Here is a 15,117-nt window from a genome sequence, read left to right as displayed (position 1 = left end):
ACCCACTGGAGAGACTTGAGAGACTGTGGTTTTGTTTTCCCCAGGATACATCAATGGGCATGGAGCCCCCTTGTGGTGCAGTGGCGTTGTGCATTCATCTGGCTGAGGACCCCCCCCCCCGAGGTGCCTGTTTCATTTTGATCTGATGCCTCTGCAGTGTTCTCTCCGTTTGAAGTCTGGTGTCATGTGTAGGCCTCGCCCATGCATTTTGGGCCCAGTGGTCCACGAACAATAATTGGTGCACTACCCGGACTTGTGTATTTGTTGTACATAATTGTAAATACTGTATTTAGAGTTTTGATTACTGGATTTTTATTGATTACAATCGTTAAAATCATTTCCTTTTGTCCTTGCTTTCTTCCAGGAGGGGTGGGGGGTGTATATGTAATGTTGCAGCATCTATTTGTGTGTATGGTGTTGTGGGTCAGGGTGGGGGTGGGGGTGTTGCATGTGTGTGTCACTCTCTTTTCCCTCCCCCTGCCCTGTATTGTAGGTGCAGTACTCACCGTGGTCGTCGCTGCCGTCTTTGGTGCTCCTGATAGAGGAGCAGGAAGACTATCGCAGGGAGTATCTGGAGTTCTGGCTCCATGGCGTCATGGTTCCTCATGGGGTGTGATGAGGTGAGTGTTTTCCCTTCCAAGTCCTGTTTCCGCTGTGTTTTTGATCACGTTGGTTCTGCCCCGGAAAAGGTGGCGGATTGCCGTGTTGTGATAGGGTGGGCGGTATATTGTCTTCCACCTGTCTGTTGGCAGTGACCGCCGCGCTGGTTGTTTGTACCGCCGTGGCGGTCAGAGTGTTAAAGTGGCTGTCTATGTTGGCGGTTTCCGCCATGGTCGTGATTCTATTTTTTTTCCTGCCGGCCTGTTGGCGGTCTTACCGCCGCTTTAATACCAATCGCCAGGGTTGTTATGAGGGCCAGAGTGTTAAAAGTCCACCAATCATCATTCACAACATACTGTGCAACCACATAAAGGCTGTAACACAACTAGTGGCTCAAGAGATAAAAGTGACAACCAGCTGGTCACGCATTTGCATACCCGACCCTCTTTGTGGTACAAAGGCCCTGTCCCTTGGATTTAGACCTAGGTGAGGGTTCAGAGGGATGTGGAAGCCCTGACGTACTGCAATCTTGTGTAAGACACAACAGGCTACTATTAACTTGCACACAACTTCAGGGGAGTACAGCAGCATGCCCCTTGTACTGTGAAGACTTCTAAATTTTGAATTTAGTGTTCCAATAGTACACACTATAATGCCTTGTGTGTTTATGTGTGCCCTATTATACCTACGCTTAGGTACAGTGATTGCACTGCTGTATGGTGTGTGGAGACGAGGGGAGAGTACATATGCAGCATCACCGGAGTATGAAAATATACAGATTTTGGTGCATTCCTTGTTGAATTTGTAAAGTTACTAATATATGAAATGGTGCAAGCAGTGTCTGTTGGCATCATGTATGAGTCACACAATATATATATATATATATATATAAAAACCTTTAAACATATGCATACTTTTCTGTTGTTTCCCTACATATCCAGAAGTCACATGTTGCCAAATTCTCCCGCTGCCGGGCAAGAGGTGCCCTGTGGAATATGATGTAGCTGTCATGTGTACTACCTGGTAACATTTCATGCACCTCCGTAAAGCAAGCCACTAGCATCACACACCCTGCATGTTTGCTGCAGAAGATGTGTTCATTGTGGTGAGGTGGCTGAAGTGCCACATGAGGGCAATCAACTGCCCCAAGCACATATAGAAAGTGGGAAAAGATGTAAAACTCCCTGGCATCCTTCTGCCGTCCTGTCAGTGTATGTCGAATATATATGTTCAGAGGCACACTCCTATTTAGCATTGGTACTAGCTTGCTTGCCTGAGAAATACCCACAGTGTCACTGGATACCCTCTAGAATGACCCAGTAGCAAACAAATTGAGAGCCACCAAGGCTGGGACAGTGTGGGTGTAGCAGATCAGGATCCGGCTCTCATGCACAAAGGATCTCCGAGATGACATCAGTGGGAAAAACAGAATATGGAGCTGACATCTTGGCTAGACATTCCAAAGAGGTTAATTCTTTGAATATCCTCTCTGTCCCCCCCCCCCTCTCCTCACATCATTCTGTTGCATGATGAGGGGCAACCCAACATACACATTCAGCAACATGTTGTAAGATCTGAAAGTTTTTCTATGCTGCAGTTCTGAATTTATGTATGCAGCCAGGCTATGATTGGCTAACGACTTCCACCTGAAGCTGGGGGGAATGGTAAACACTGACACAGGTGTATGTGGTGTGTTTCAGGGAAACTTAGGAATCTTATTTTCATTCATAGAACTAGAGTGGTGAATGACTTTCAGAATGTGTGTTTGTGGAAGACATTACGTGACCCATGTCTGAGGATTAAGGCCCTCATTATGAACTTGGCTGTGTGGGCCGCCATGCCGGCAGTGGAGGGAAATCCCACCAGCCAGTATGGCGGCCCACACCGCCACATAATGAAGCCAGGGAGGGCCGCCATAGGTGGCCCTCACCCACTGCCAGGCTGCCACCGACAGGCAGCCTGGCAGTGGACGGCATCATTATCCGACCGGGAAGCGCAGCTGCCCCTCGGATAATGATCCCAAATCCCCCCAGTCTTCCCCACCAGGGAAAGGCTGGTAAAAGGAGTGCTCCCGGCCCCCCCTGGGGACCCCTGCACTGCCCATGCACTTGGCACGGGAAGTGCAGGGGCTCCTGTGCAGTGCCCCGTCGCGCAGGTCAAAGCCCGATTTACGGGCAGTGATATGTGAGACGGGTATGGCCTCACCAGCCACACAGAGGCATTTCTGGGGGCCAGGCCAGGCATTCTGCTGGGCTGGCGGGTGGAAACAATATTTCCGCCCGCCGGCCCAGCAGAATGTTTGTAATATGGCCGGCAGGGTTCCAGGGGGGCTGGCGGTCGATGGAAAGACCGCCAGCCTGAACACGGTGGTGAAAACCGCTGTGTTCATAATGAGGGCCTAAATGTGCAACTGTAGAAGAGAGGTTTTTTAACTTGTGAGTTTTTTTCAACAATGTTTACCACTGCAATGCATATTCTACACATATGCATGTTAAACTGCCTAGTGCCTACATGTATCTATTTAATAATTTCAGTGATATAGTTTGTGCAATTTTGGTTGTACAACTAGACTTTTCTGTGTTCCAGCCTGATGCAGAGATTCTGGACTGAATGCAGAGATTTCATCCCGGACGCGGAGATTCCGTCCAAGTACGGACGTAAAGATACTACTTTTAACTTACTTTTGTGAATACCAAAAATCTTAAACTTAGACTTTTGGTCTAAGTTTACCTTTGTGAGTTAGGCCCTTTAGACAGATTGTGGCTACTTGAAATGTACCCGAAGTGTAACCAACTCTGGTAAAAGATTTGAATAGTTTTAATCAGTGAGGTAGAAAAATGTTCGAAAAGTGAAGAAAAAAAACTCCACAGTGAAGCCATGAAGACCAGGCATCTTTCTTTCTGCAAGAGAGTAAGCACTTCGTTATAGCTGTAGGAATGGATTCAGGAGTATGATTGAGATATGACGCAATGTGGGTGGGCTGCTCTTGAGATTAAGAAGTATATACCATTTTACAGAATGTAGCAAATTCCTCCAATATATATTTATCTTTAAACAGAGTAGTTCAGCCATATTGAAAAAGCCCCCTTAGTTGAAATTGCATTAAAATGTAGCTTGGCTTTAAAGAGGTTTTGAAGATCACTGATTTGGAGGTATAGTATTTCTGCTCTAATGTTTAATGGAGTTCAGCAAAAGATTGCTGTTCTTTAGCATGGGTTTTATTCATTTTTGATAGACATGCAATAGTAAAACCACAAGCAGCAATATTAAAAGTATTCCATAAAAGTTTAGGTTAAGTATCAGGAAAGTCACTGAGGAAAAATAATTCAGGGGCAAAGGACATGAAAGATGAGGGAAACTGAGGCCCTCAGTACAACCCTGGCGATCGGTGTAAAAGTGGCAGTAATTCCACCAACAGGCCAGTGAAAAAAAAAACGGAATTACGACCATGGCGGTTACCGCCATGCAAAACCGCCACTTTTATACATCGACCCCCAAGGTGGTAATGAACGCTGGGCTGGAGACTTCAGTCTCCAGCCTGGCGGCCATCACTAGACCGCCGGCGGTATCAGGACCTCGCATACCGCCATGGATTTCGGGGGGTTTTCTACTGCCACGAAATCCATTGCGGTAGGCACTATCAGTGCCAGGAGATTCGTTCCCTGGCACTGATTGGGGTCTCTCCCTCCCCCATCCCCCTCCCCTGAGTCCTCCCCAACACACACAACCCCCCACCACCCCAGAGGTGGTAGGATCCCCTCCCCACCCCCCCCACAGAAACACCCCCACACCCCCTACACACATGCTCACACCACTCATGCACATACACGCACACATACATGCACACATGCACACAGACATATACAGTACATTTCCCATACACACAATACACTCCTGCATGCATACACACACTCACACAACCTCACTACACACTCACAAACACACCCCATGTACGCACACAACACACAACACCCCCCACCCCCTTCCCCTAACGGGCAATCACCTTATCTGTTCTGGTGATCCTCTGGGAGGTAATGGGATCCATGAGGGCTGCTCCGCCACCAGCACCCCGTCACCAGAACACCGCCACGCCGAATCCTGGGACGTGATTCAGTGGGCGGTGGTTTGATGACGTGGAGGTGGAGCAGCCTCCACTTCACCGCCGACCGCCAGTATGACTGCTGGCGGCTCTCGGTCCGAAAAAGGGTGGAGGGCTGCCAGCAGTTATACAGATGGCAGAAGAACCCCACCACTGGCAGTCTTCGGCCCGGAGTAACCTCAGCGGTCTTTGAAAAAGACAGCCGAGGTTAGAATAAGGGCCTGAGTGTCTTTGAATAAAGAGTTGTTGAACCACCATTGACACATCTGAGATTGAGGAGGAACAAGTCCAAATTTGTGATTAACATAGCATGATCTGAAAGGAGGATAAGTCCAATGGTAAATTGGATAATATTTTGAGCTAAAGATTGGGAAATAAAAATGTGATCTAATCTAGTAGGGAACCCTTCTGTATTAAAATAAAAAGTATTGTCCTGTGTAGTGGGACTTCAAAGTGGCCATTAGTCAAATAAAACTGTTTTTGAAACAGTGGGGTGAAATCATGTATGCATCTTGTGGGGGAAAACAGAACTAAAGATTGTATATCCAGAAAGGGTCCATTATCTGGCTGCAATCACCTCCCAAAATTAAATAAGTGTGAGAAAACAGGGCTGATTGCAGAGGCCCCCTAACTTTTTGCCCCATTTTTCACTTGTTGCTGGTGTTTTCCTGACTCTGATGGTTCCCTGGGTACTGCTAACCAGTCCCAGGGCCTGTGCTCTGTGTAAAATGGATATGCAAATTAGGCTAATTATAATTGGCTAAGTCAACCTACCTATAAGTCCCTAGTATATGGTAGGGCATGTAGGTTTAGGGACCACAGCATAGGTAGTGCACCCATAGGTGCACTGCCGAGGTGCCCAGTGTCATTTTAAATGCAGGCCTGCCTTGCTGGCTGCTTTTAAATTAACGTTATATGCAAATTCGATTTTGGAATTAAAAGTAGTTCCAAGGTCTTAAACTACCTTATTTTTACATATAAGTCACCCCTAAGGTGTGCCCTGTGTGCCCCTAGGGCTGGGTGCCATGTAACTATAAGCAGGGACCTTATAAAAATAGTTTTATAAGCCCTGGTGAGGTAAAAACAGCCAAATTTGTTTTTCTCTCATTGTAGTTAATGGCCTTCATAGGCTAGAATGGGGAGACAGTATTTTCATTTTTAAAGTCCCCTTAAATGATGGATACCAAAGAGTTTGGTATCAAATTAATTGTTGTAATAAATCCCACAACTTCCAGTTGTTGGATTTAATATAACGTGTTCAGGTAAAGAGTTTTAAACTTTACCTGAAAAGTTGCCAATTTCAGCCCTGCATTGTTTTTGCTGCTGTGCTCTGATTGGCCAGCCTCTAGCAACCTGGCCAGGCTGACTTGATGAGGTGTGAAGTGGCCTGGCTTCACACAAAGGAATGTGCCTGTGGGAGGGAATCTCCCCTCAGCAGATGGTGAGGCAGGAAGGGGGAGGGCTGCCAAACTGGTCTTCAAAGGCAGAGAAGGACATTTGGAGCAACCAGCAACACCCCCACATCCTGAAATCCCAGACAACTAGGTGCGCCCTTGATTAGATTAGGAGAGGGCAGGAGAGGGGTGTGTTTATGATTCTTAGCCACACCAGTGGGTGGGCTCAGCCAGATGTAACCTCCAAAAATCAGATTCAGCCATGATGGATTTTTGGAGAATGTTGCCTCCTGGGATTGATTTTTGCACACTTCCCAGGAAGTGGTCATCACAGGGGGAAGGACACTGCACCTGATTGGAGAACCAGGACCCCCCTGCTATTCACCCAGGAGCAAGGATAAAACTGGCAGACCTGCACCCACACCTCAGTTCCCTACCACATCCAACAAGGAAGAACTACAGAAGAAGAAGGCCTGCCCTGCTGGACCCCTGGCCTGCACCTGGAACCTACACTCAGAAGGGCTGCACCAGCTGCACACCTGGGCTTCACCACAAGAAGGACTTTGCCTGGCTTCAACTGGTTCAAGGAGGGACTCCCTGTTTGCTACAAGTGAAAAATTGCTATCTAGAGTCCCCTGCACCAACTCCTGAAGAAAGCGACCAGCTGACCACTCCCCAAAAAGGAGTTTGCGCCAGGTGCATTCTGGGAGTTGTAGTCCACACCCCCAAGGACCATCTCAGAACTTCTGGACCCTTGGGGTGAGCTGTGGACTTCAAAAGAACCTTAAAAGGACATCTGAGAGAAGCCCCAGAAGTTTGGAGAAGTTTGGACAACTTTTGAAAAAAAGCTCCATAGAGGGACGACCCGCCGCGGCAACTCTAGCCGGCTTGCCTCAACCGCGACCCGGCCTGATTTGCTGGTTCGTCCCGGTAAAGAAAATCTCTGAAAAAGAGACTAAGGGGGTAATTCCGACCCTGGCGGTTGACTACCGCCAGGGCGGGGGACCGCGGATGCACCGCCAACAGGCTGGCGGTGCATCCATGGGCATTCTGACCGCGGCGGTACAGCCGCGGTCAGAAACGGGAAACCGGCGGTGTCCCGCCGGTTTCCCGCTGCCCTAGGGAATCCTCCATGGCGGAGCTGCAGGCAGCGCCGCCATGGGGATTCCGACCCCCTTACCGCCAGCCTGGTTCTGGCGGTTTTGACCTCCAGAACCTGGCTGGCGGTAACGGGTGTCGAGTGCCAAGCAGACACTGAAAATCGCGACAGGTGCAACTGCACCCGTCGCACCCCTTCCACTCCGCCGGCTCCATTCGGAGCCGGCATCCTCATGGAAGGGGGTTTCCCGCTGGGCTGGCGGGCGGTCTTCTGGCGGTCGCCCTCCAGCCCAGCGGGAAACTCAGAATTACCACAGCGGTCTTTTGACCGCACAGCGGTATTCTGACGGCGGGACTTTGGCGGGTGGCCTCCGCCGCCCGCCAAAGTCAGAATGACCCCCTAAGTCCGAAGGTAAAAAGTTGACCGGGACCTCCCAGCCAGCGTATCCGAGGAGGGCTCCAGGGATGTCGGATGAAGATCCAGGTTTACCCCGGTTGAAGGATTTTCACCTCGAAAAAATGACTACGTCCGAAGGTAAAAATCTCCACAGAGGATTCCCGCATCGCGTATCCGGAGAAGGGCTCCAGGAGGTCGGATTGGACTGGCAGGTTCATCCCGCTGAAGAAAATCTTCGGCCAAAATTCTGCGGCCCCCATTCTGACATTCCCGCTGGGCCGGCGGGCGCTAACCAAGTTAGCGCCCACCAGCCCAGCAGGAATGAGGGCCGCAACACAGCAGCCGGCTCCGAATGAGCCGGCGGTGTTGCGTCCGTGCGACGGGTGCAGTTGCACCCGTCGCGCTTTTCACTGTCTGCTATGCAGACAGTGAAAAGCTGGCCGGGGCCCTGTTAGGGGGCCCCTGCACTGCCCATGCCAGTGGCATGGGCAGTGCAGGGGCCCTCAGGGGTCCCAGGACACCCCTTACCGCCAGCCTCTTCCTGGCGGTGCAAACCGCCAGAAACAGGCTGGCAGTAGGGGGGTCATAATCCCCAGGGCAGCGCTGCTTGCAGCGCTGCCCTGGCGGATTATCACTGCCGGGGCTAAAACGGCAGTAAACCGCCGGCCAGACAGTGAAAAGCTGGCCCGGGCCCTGTTAGGGGGCCCCTGCACTGCCCATGCCAGTGGCATGGGCAGTGCCAGGGCCCCCAGGGGCCCCAGGACACCCCTTACCGCCAGCCTCTTCCTGGCAGTGAAAACCGCCAGAAACAGGCTGGAGGTACAGGGGTCAGAATCCCCAGGGCAGCGTTGCTTGCAGCGCTGCCCTGGCAGATTCTCCCAGCCGGGGCAAAAACCGCGGAAAACCGCCGTCCCCGGTGGGCCGACCGTGGCTTTACCGCCGCGGTCAGAATGGCATTTGAAGCACCGCCAGCCTGTTGGCGGTGCTTCCGTCATTCGTGACCCTGGCGGTCCAAGACCTCCAGGGTCAGAATGACCCCCTTAGTGTGATGGTAAACTGAGGTAAACCGAGGCCTCCCACGGCCTGTAGCCGAGCAGGGCTCTATCGCGGTCGGCTTGAAACTTTGACTTTGCCCCGGTCGAGGTACAACCAGATGACACAATTGGCGCTTTTTGTTTCTAGGCGCAAAAAAAAAAAAAAAACTTTAAAAATGCATATCTCCGGTTCCCCTTATCGGATTTTATTCGTTTTGGTGTCATTTTAAAGATACAAATATAATCTATTTTTATAAATTTGTTTTGGATTTTTAAACTGTTTCCTGTGTTTTATTTAAATACTGTTTTGTGATATTTGAATGCTTTACACTCTGGGCCTCATTCTGACCCTGGCCGGCGGCGGTAGCCGCCGGCCTGGCAGGGCCCGCCAGAATACCGCTGCGCGGTCAAAAGACCGCTGCGGGTATTCTGGGTTTCCCGCTGGGCTGGCGGGCGACTGCCAGAAGGCCGCCCGCCAGCCCATCGGGAAACACCCTTCCATGAGGATGCCGGCTCCGAATGGAGCCGGCGGAGTGGAAGGGGTGCGACGGGTGCAGTTGCACCCGTCGCGATTTTCAGTGTCTGCATGGCAGACACTGAAAATCTTTGTGGGGCCCTGTTACGGGGGCCCCTGCAGTGCCCAGGATGGCGGTATGGGGGTCGGAATCCCCATGGCGGCGATTCCCCAGGGCAGCGGGAAACCGGCGGTACACCGCCGGTTTTCCGTTTCTGACCGCGGCTGTACCGCCGCGGTCAGAATGCCCATGGGAGCACCGCCAGCCTGTTGGCGGTGCTCCTGCGGTCGTTGGCCCTGGCGGTTTTTACCGCCAGGGTCAGAATGACCCCCTCTGTCTCCTAAGGTAACCCTTCACGCTCGTTGCCAAGCTACCAAGGGTTGAGCTGGGTTTAATTTACTGAGACCCAAGTGGAGGTTAGTGGCCTGTTGCTAAGTGTAGGTACCTACCTGCCCTTACCAATAACCCATTTTCCAACAATAAGTATCATTAGATTTGAGACGCTTTTATAAACTTGTAGTCCAGAAATTGTAATCAATTCGGTTTGGGGCATACACATTAAAACTGTTATGTGAATTGTGTTAATCAGTGATTTGACAAAATGCCATCTACCATCAGTATCAGTTTCCTGTGAAACAAACTTAAAACTTAAAAGCTAAATTATTTCTACATAAAATTATAACACCTTTTTCTATTAGAAGTAGGAGAAGCTGACACAGAGCCTTTCAAGCCATGTGCAAGTTTTAATGCTTCAGAATAATTTCTGTGAGTTTCTTGTAATAAAACAAAATCTGGATTAGCCTTAGCTAAACAAGATAACACTTTCTGTCATGTTATAAGATTAATACATCCCTTTGTATTCCATTAAATTATCTGGAATGTAACATTTAAAAACAGTTTGAATAACTCAGGAGGACTATCCAAACAATAGAATAATTTAAAGTATATAAAAATCATAATGTAAGAAATGAAAGTAGTATCATACAGTTTAAAACCTATGTATTCAGAGTAAGGGAAAGGAAAAAAGAGGGAAAAAAAACATGAGGAAAATGAGATAGGACAGATAGGACAAGAGAAGACAGTACATGTCAATAACTGATGACTGAAGACACATAGGCCCTCATTACAACCCTGGCGGTCGGTGTTAAAGAGGCGGTAAAACCGCCAACAGGCCGGCGGTAAAAAAATTGGAATTATGACCATGGCGGAAACCACCAACAAAGACAGCCACTTTAACACTCCGACTGCCACGGCGGTACAGACAAAACAGCGCGGCGGTCAACGACAGCAGATAGGCCGAGGACAATGTACCGCCCACAGTATCACAACCTACCAATCCGCCACCTTTTCCGGGGCGGATTCACCGCACATAAAATCACTGCGGAAACAGCCATTTCAAAGGAAAAACGCTCACCTCTACACACTCCACGAGGAACGACGACACCATGGAGCCGGAACTCCATGTTCTGCCAGCAATAGTCCTTCTGCTCCTATACGAGGATCATCAACGCCGGCGGAGAAGACCACGGTGAGTACTGCACCTACGACATAGGGGAGGGGGAGGGAAAAACACAGGAACACACACAACCAACATCCCAACCCCCACCCCGACCCTCACCCACTACAACACACACACCAATGCATATCCAACCATTACAGTAACAACCCCCAACCCCCCCGGAAGACAAAAGGAAATGAGTTGAACCATTGTAATATATCAAAATACAGTAACCAAATATATACATATATATATATATATATATATATATATATACACATTAAACAAAATATACATCACGATTAGTAGTGCAGGTAATGCACCATTCATTGTCCGTGGACCACTTGGCCCAAAATGCATGGGCGAGGCCCACACTAGATACCTGATCAAAACGGAGAGAACACTGCAGGGGCATCAGATAGAAATGCAACAGGCACCTCAGGGGGAAAGGAAGGGGGGGGTACCTCAGCCGGATGAGTGCACCACGCCAGATCCACGAGGGGGCTCCATGCCCATTGATGTATCCTGGGGAGTGCAAAGCCACAGTCTCTCAAGACTCTACAGTGGGGTGGCTTGCCCACTGTTCAATCCTGGGGAGTGCAAGGCCACAGTCTCTCAAGTCTCTACAGTGGGTGGCTTGCCCACTGTACCATCCTGGGGAGTGCAAAGCCACAGTCTCTCAAGTCTCTACAGTGGGTGGCTTGCCCACTGTACCATCCTGGGGAATGCAAAGCCACAGTCTCTCAAGTAGGTGCATGTCTCCACTGGTTCTGGACGGGGACTGGTGCCCAGAGTGCTTCATCCTGTGCAGGACAGACGGAGTGGATGCATGTCTCCACTGGTTCTGGAGGGGGACTGGTGCCCAGAGTGCAGCACTCACCCCGTGACGGTCCCAGTTGAATCACTGCACCTACCGCTATTGGGCTAGCGGTGCTTGCCATGGCGGTCTTTGCCCTGTTCAGCGGTGCTTGAGTTGGCAGTTTCTGACCTGTTCAGCGGTGCTTGCCCTGTTCAGCGGTGCTTGCCATGGCGGTCTTTGCCCTGTTCAGCGGTGCTTGAGTTGTCAGTTTCTGACCTGTTCAGCGGTGCTTGCCCTGTTTAGCGGTGCTTGCCATGGCGGTCTTTGCCTTGTTCAGCAGTCCCTGGCCTGCTCAGCGGTGCTTGCCAAGGCGGTCCTTCATTGCCCAGCATGCCTGTGGCTGGCGGTCCTTCATGGGTCAGCTGGGCTGTGGCTTGCGGGCCCTCCTGGCCAGTGACTCTGGGGCTGGCGGTGGCCTCCTGGCCAGTGACGATGGGGCTGGTCTCCTGGGCAGTGACGATGAGGCTGCCTTCCTGGGCAGTGACGATTGGGCTGGCCTCCTGGACAGTGACTCTGGCAGTGGCCTCCTGGCCAGTGATGATTGGGCTGGCCTCCTGGGCAGTGACTCTGGAAGTGGCCTCCTGGCCAGTGACGATTGGGCTGGCCTCCTGGGCAGTGACTCTGACGAATGGGCTGGCCTCCTGGGCAGTGACTCTGGCGGTGGCCTCCTGGCCAGTGACGATTGGGCTGGCCTCCTGGGCAGTGACTCTGGCGGTGGCCTCCTGGCCAGTGACGATTGGGCTGGCAGTGGCCTCCTGGGCAGCGGGGATGATGGCGGTCTTCTCTGCCGTGCTGCTCCTCCCAGACTTTGGAGATTTCCATGTTGGGAGGAGTCACAGCTGAGTGGACACTCCCCCTGGGACCCTTGTGAGCGGCTGGAGTCTTCCCCCTCTCCCGCCGGCCACTGTCCAACTTCTGGTGCTTCACAGGGGGGGGACTGGCTGTGCTGTGGCTCCGTGCCACACTGGCTGGCCTGGTGGCCGGTGCACTCCACATACCTGTAACAGGTACTACTGGTCCCGGAGATTTTTTGGCTGAGGTGCTGGTACGGGACCTATGAGTTGGAGGGGGGGCGGTGGGAAAGAGGTCAAGCTTGGCATGGAAAAGTTTCTTAGGAACACTGGGACGGGTAGCTGGAGGGGGTTTTGGGAGTGGAGGAAGAGGTAATGGTTGTAGGAGGTGTACGTTTGGTGACTTTGGGTGAAGGTGCATGGGCTGGAGGCTGTAGTGAGGTGGATGGCTGTTGGGTGGGTGTTTGCCTGCGTTTGTGTATCTTCGGAGGGGGCATCACAGACACACTGGGAGAGGACACAGGGGACGTGTAAATGGGAGTGGGGGTGGTGACTGCACGTGAGCGGGGTGTGGTGGTGGGTGTGCTGGTGCGGGACGTAGTGGCTGTAGTGGTAGTGCATGCAGATGAGAGTGTAGATGAGACTGGGAGGGAGGAGGGAGACGACGAGGAGGGGGACACAGTGGACACAGTGGAGGCAGTGGATGTTGGTGTGTCTGTATGTGTGTGATGCTTGCGTGAGTGCCTGTGGGATGTGTGGTGATTATGTTTGCCTGAGCTTCCCTTGTGTGGAGAGGTGTGTGCATGCTGGCCTGATGGTGTGCTTGGGATAGGCTGGGGTACAGGGGATTGGGTCTGGGTGGAGGAAGTTGGAGGGGGGAGGATAGAGACAGGGACAATGGCTGCCATCAGTGCTGAGGCCAGAGTTTGCAGGGTTCGATGAAGGGCAGCCTGACCAGGATGAATGCCCTCCAGGAATGCATTTGTGTGTTGCAATTCCCTTTCTACACCCTGGATGCCATTCAAAATGGTAGACTGCCCAACAGTGAGGGACCTGAGGAGGTCAATGGCCTCGTCACTGAGGGCAGCAGAGGTGACAGGGGCAGGGGCTGAGGTGCCTGGGGCGAAGGTGATGCCCACCCTCCTGGGTGAGCGGGCACGGGGCGAAGGCTGAAGGGCTGCTGGGAGGGCGGTGCTGGTAGGGGGGGCGGCTGTACCTGTAGAAGTGGGGGCACAGATTTTGCCGCCACCACAAGGGAGCTCCCATCGGAGGACCAGTCTGTGTCGCTGGTTGCAGATCCTGTGACCGTCGTGGTGCTCCCCTTGCCCTCCATCCCACTGGTGTATTCCGAGTCCATGGTGTGGCCCTCCATGGCCATGTGGGATGCAGCTCCCTCGTGCTCCGGTGCCACTGTACCTCCGCCTGATGATGCTGATGCACACAAGAACAGGGAGACCACAAAAAGGGGGGGGGGGACGACAGAAGAAAGACAGGTTGAGTGCATGGCTTACCGCTACCGCTGCCATGCAGACACAGCAGCCCCCTGCACTACGTCGCGCTGTTGGGCTCTACAGATGCAATTCCTGGGATATGTCCTACATGGCTATGGTCGACATCTGCACACATAGATGACACAGGGGCATGTATACCTGTACTTGGCACTCTACAGAGTTGGGGTGGGGTGCCACATGGCCTGCATTACGGAGGGGCCTAGTCTACGGAACTCGTCCTGGCCTAGGGAAACCCACAGCCCTCCTCCCCCACCCAGACAACTTCACTGCACGTAAAGTCCGCTGAATGATGTTGTACTATCCCCCCCTCGTGTCTGCTGTGATGCCCTCAAGGGCCCATCCAACTCAGGGTAGGCAACCGCCGGGATCCGGAATATCAGGGGGGTCATGGTTCGACGGGCACCCCTCCCACATTGGGAGGCCATCCCCAGCTGAGCCTCCGCCGTCTTCTTACTCCAGCGGCGAATGTCCTCCCATCCTTTCCGGCAGTGGGTGCTCCGTCTGTGGTGGACCCCCAGGGTCCGGACGTCCTTGGCGATGGCACGCCAAATATCCTTCTTCTGGTGGGCGCTGACCTACATGACATGTAAAGGGGAAAAAGAGAAGTCATTACCAACTGCACCGTCGAAGTGAGTGGCCCACATCCCTACCCTTGCCATGTGGCACATGCATTCACAGTCCTTCATGCATGCAGAACTGTGCCCCGTTCCTTCTTACAACCAGCCCTCTCCACACAGGCATAGCCCATACAACGTGCTCCCTGTGTACTTACCTGTTGGTCTGGAGGACCGTAGAGTAGCGTGTACTGGGGGAGGACCCCGTCCACGAGCTTCTCCAACTCCTCTGCAGTGAGGGCAGGGGCCCTTTCACCAGACGCACGAGCCATTGTCTCTTCCAGACCGAGTTCACAGCAGCACTTGCAGTGTAGGTCCTCTCCTGTCGAAGATCAGGTATCGAGTGATTGAACAGATAGAAAATGGCGGTCACGTCCGCAGAGGTGCGTACCATCACTGCCGGCGTACATCGTCATTGGCTCCTGGGACCCATAGGGTCCAATGTTAACCAATACAGCATTGCGCCGGAGTCTTCGACCGCCTACCGCGACGGTGTACAACACCAGCGCAGTTACCTCACATCCTATTGTCCCACTTTAGAGGTCAGGCAGCCGCCAATTCACAACTGCGTCACACAGACCTAGGCCTTGTCGCACAACACAAAGACAGGCCAGATTTTGTGTATAAATGGTGTTCTGTGTAGACTGTGGGTGCATACCTCTGAGTTGTTTGACTCTGTGGTCGCTGTTGTCATTCCTAGGCACCGT

This window comes from Pleurodeles waltl, chromosome 11 (genome assembly GCF_031143425.1).
Source record: "Pleurodeles waltl isolate 20211129_DDA chromosome 11, aPleWal1.hap1.20221129, whole genome shotgun sequence".
Lineage (NCBI taxonomy): Eukaryota > Metazoa > Chordata > Amphibia > Caudata > Salamandridae > Pleurodeles > Pleurodeles waltl.
This window is presented reverse-complemented; position numbering follows the sequence as displayed.